The sequence below is a fragment of the Dermacentor silvarum genome, chromosome 9 (assembly GCF_013339745.2).
Source record: "Dermacentor silvarum isolate Dsil-2018 chromosome 9, BIME_Dsil_1.4, whole genome shotgun sequence".
NCBI classification, from domain to species: domain Eukaryota; kingdom Metazoa; phylum Arthropoda; class Arachnida; order Ixodida; family Ixodidae; genus Dermacentor; species Dermacentor silvarum.
The window spans coordinates 139,699,069-139,703,519 of NC_051162.1; positions in this window are offsets into that span (position 1 = coordinate 139,699,069).

Consider the following 4,451-nt stretch of genomic DNA (forward strand, 5'->3'; position numbering starts at 1 on the left):
TGACCCTAAATTGATTAAAACATTTGCGTAATTAATCTTAGTTAACTAATTACGCGGAATACAAAAAGACTCTAAGAAGCGCCATATGATGGCAAACGATATGTCTTCGGTTTCCTTCAACTGCGGTAAACCACCTTTTTTTATCCTTGGTTCAAGGTATGTGGAACACCCCGTATAGCAGGTATTTGTTGTGTACGAATTTCTATTATTACCATTCCCATCATTAAATATGAAATACGTGTTTCAATCGAAATACATGTCCTCTTTCCGGAAGGGCCTTCAAGCATAGTTCACTCTTAATTTTACTTATGCTGCAATCAATCCTACAATTACAACTGACAAGGAGTGAGCACCGTTTCTGATGCGTTCACCTTCTAGATTAGTATTTCACCATGCAGATCGCATACTGCACAGATTTATTCAAGAAGCAGCCACACATTGTTGATACGCAGGGCTTCTCTAGGGCTTTTTGGAGGACACTTATAGGTACTGCAAGTAAAACCAAGCAGAAAAGTAGCTTTAGCAGTGATGCGACTTGTATGATTACTTCTAATATAAGAGAAATATACACCAAAGTATTTAATATGCTGCCACCCGAGGTAGCACACGTGCTATAATAAGAATGGAAATTTCGCGTTTCCTGGTAAAACTGGCAAAACGACATCTGCATGGCAGCCAGCGTGCCTGCATAGCACAAGTCCCCTCAAAGTTATACAGTAACCAAAATTGATTGATTTGCTACATTTTATTCCAGCAATTAGAAATTAATGTACACATAGAGGCTAAACAGAAAATCCAAGATACAGTATATGGGTTTATGATGTACATCCATACATACTACATGCTCCAGATTCGCTTAACATATGCCCTGCACGAGTAGTGACTTCTCTTTTCTATAAGAAAGTTTGCCTTGCGATACCTGCATAGTATTTCACTGTTTCTGTCGCCTATTCTGTGAGGCTTTCTTCGGGAGGACCTTGTTTTCAAGACAAAGCTGCTCGTAGAGGCAAATTGGTTCAATTTCACTGAAGCCTAATTTACTAGTGTTGGGTTTCACTTTCTTTGCTGCTGACACCAACTTGTCGGGCAGTTAGCGTGAGACAATAAACCACGACGTTTGATTTTTTCTTATCTTACGAACGGCAAACGATGTGCGACATCACTGCCGTCACCGTGTACATTACTACAAAAGCAATTTGCAATTTCCTCCATAATTTCCTTCATCTTTTCCTTTTAGGTTAGTAAAAGCGCGTGTACCTCAATGTCCATGTTCCTCTGATATTTTTGAGAGACACATGCGAGGGCTCTATTGGAGCCCTGGGCCCTTCAATGGTCCGAACTCACTCGCTCAATAAAATTCTTCCATCCATGAGTGCGACTTTTTTCTACGAGGTTGTTCTAGAGCGTGATACACTCATATACCATTTCAATTATGCAATGATAGTCTTTCTAAGCGCTTTGTAATTTCACAATAGTGTACTGTAAAGAAAAACTCCGATTGCAAGTAAACGTACCTTGGTATATACGACCGATTCCATTCCATTAAAATTTATTTGCTGGAGAGGCATGTATTTTTCGTGGGCTGAGCAATTTCAACCAAAACGTATGTATTTTCAGCGCCACCGACCTGTGTAATGTACATACCAGACCCTCATGTGGAAGAAGGTCCCACACAAAGTTGTCAAACCTTTTTCAAGTATCGTTGTAACTCGACAAAGATATATAAACCATATAAGACAACGTGCAAGACAACCAAACTTTTGGACCCCGGGAAATCCAATGATCAAGCGTCACTCTGAAGGGTAGTGTTACTTCCCCTCTTCTTTATTAATAAAGATTGTGAAGAACCAAGCAGTTTTTCGAATTACTTTCTGGGGATTATAGTGACATGCGAAATCAACTAACTTGTGTCAGCAAGTGGTATTTATTAACCGATAAAGATACCTAACTGCCTCCGAAAGACATTGCGTCAGGGGGAATGTACCGCAAGTCTTATAAACAATTTTATATGAAAAATAGAAACACCGGTAGTGGCAATTATTTGGTACCTATAAAAAGGTAAAAGCGACTGAAAAGGCAAGTAACACACAACACACATCTGTATAGCTAATATATGAAAATGTTATGCTAGCTGTAAGAAAAAACAGTATTGTAAAGGAGACATACGCGGTCATCACTTCCAGATTTATCAAACAAGACAGGGCCGTGAACACAAGGCAAGAGCAGTATGTCTAAATGGTATGCAAGAACCTAGGAAACCTAATTTTATGCCTTTATAAATTGCGTTATGAGTATTGTCTAAAGCTACATCAGACGCACGCGCGAAGCATCCAGTTTATCTTCTTAAAATACGGTGGATTCACATGGAGAAACCTCTTCCTCCACCACATTCCGTGAACTTTCGCACTGCTTTCACACTTCAGCGGTTAGAATACCTACAGAGCTGTGCATCATTCACGCATACCTTATACTTATCAAATGTGCTAATTGGAATCCTGCGCAAACAGAAAGGAATCTACGTGCCGTAGCGCACTTCGATGGCAATCCTTGCTAGCACGGCTAAGGACTCACTATTCTAACAAAAGAGGCGTTTAGATGAGACTCTAGGCGTTAAATACGTTGTCAATAAAACCTTAGAGTAGAACGTGCACTCGTGAGCAAAAGTATACGATCCGCGGGAGCGCGTGCCAAACTGTATCAATATGCCACCTTCCGGCGTGGCGCCTGCTGTCGTGAGTGGTACTGGCGCTGGTGCGCGCGCGCATCCCATCTGATTTCTCTAGCTTGTATACATGCATGACTTCTATACGACGGTAATGTTGAACTCCTGAAGCCTGAGGCTCGAGCGCGCTCATGGGCCAGATGCATCTTTTAAGTTATTCAGCCAACATAGATAATGGCGGTCACTGACGACGGTGGTCACTGATTCTCACTGACTTAGCCGAGCGGCCGTATAAATGAGGACGAAATTTGATAACAACCCACACTACGGCGAGGCGTTCCATCTCCGTAGTGCAGTAGTTTTCGTCAGTGCGCGAGATTGTTCCGCTGGCGAGAGAGTCCTGGTCAAAGTGTGCAAGAACTGGGGGCGTTTGCAGACCTTGACGTAACTCGTCTAATGTAATTTGCTCTGTTTCACCCCACACAAAAGCAACATCTTCGCGTATTATTCGTGTCAACGGTGAGGAAATACGTGAAAAATTCGCAATATACCGTTGGTAATAGGCGCATAAGCCCAAGAATCTTCTCACTGCCTTCTTGTCAGAGGGTGTGGGGAACTTTATGACGGCGTCAATTTCGCCTGGATCAGGCCGGACACGTTCGTTACTGACGACATGGCCTGGGAATTAGAGTTCGTTAAAGCGAAAATTACATTTTTCTGGTTTTACCGTGAAGCCAGCCGAGCGTATAGCTTGAAGAACAGCGAGTAGCCGGTTTAGGTGCTCTTAAAATGTAGCTGAAAACGCGATCACGTCGTCTAGGAACACAAATCACGTTTGCCACTTCATACCTGAAAGTACGGTCTATATTAGACGCTGAAAAGCGGCTCGCGCTTTACACGATAAACGAAAGGGAGCACTTTAATTTCGTAAATACCGTCGGGCGCCACGAAGGTGGTTTTCTGCCGACCTCGACTGCGCTCCCCTTCTCTTGGTATCCATTCTGTAACCCTATTGGTCCACCGGTTAACCATCCTACGCATTATATGGCCTGCCCAGCTCCATTTCTTGCGCTTAATGTCAACTAGAATATCGGCTATCCCCGTTTGTTCTCTGATCCACACCACTCTCTTCCTGTCTCTTAACGTTAGTCCTAAGATTTTTCGTTCCATCGCTCTTTGTGGGGTCTTTAACTTGTTCTCGAGCTTCTTTGTTAGCCTCCAAGTTTCTGCCCCGTATGTTAGCACCGGTAGAATGCAATTATTGTACACTTTTCTTTTCAGCGACAGTGGTAAGCTCCCAGTCAGGATTTGGCAATGCCTGCCGTATGCAATCCAACCCAATTTTATTCTTCTGTAAATTTCTTTCTCTTGGGGGCCACACGGTAGAGGATCTGCTGAATTGGTCTCGGGGCATCTTCCGTAATTATTCGATGCTTGGTTAGTGGTGTTTGCTTAACCTTGTTCATGGACGAAAAGCAATGGTGAAACTGCTGTAGCAGTTCCAGTAGGCGCTGCCTCTCAGCGGGCAGCTGGGTGGTGCTAACGTTGACAGACAATCATTTCATGGTTCTAACGTTGACAGCATCCATTTCATGATGCTGTACAGGAAAACAATTCTTTACTTCTGCGATGTCATCACAGTACGAAATTGCTGCGCCCGTCGGGATCTGGTGACATTCATTGCTAAAGTTCGTAAGGAGCACTTCTGCATACCCATGATTTAATGCCAGAATGTCCCTTACAATCGAAATGCCCTGTGTGATAAATAGTACGCTGATATGTTACGCTA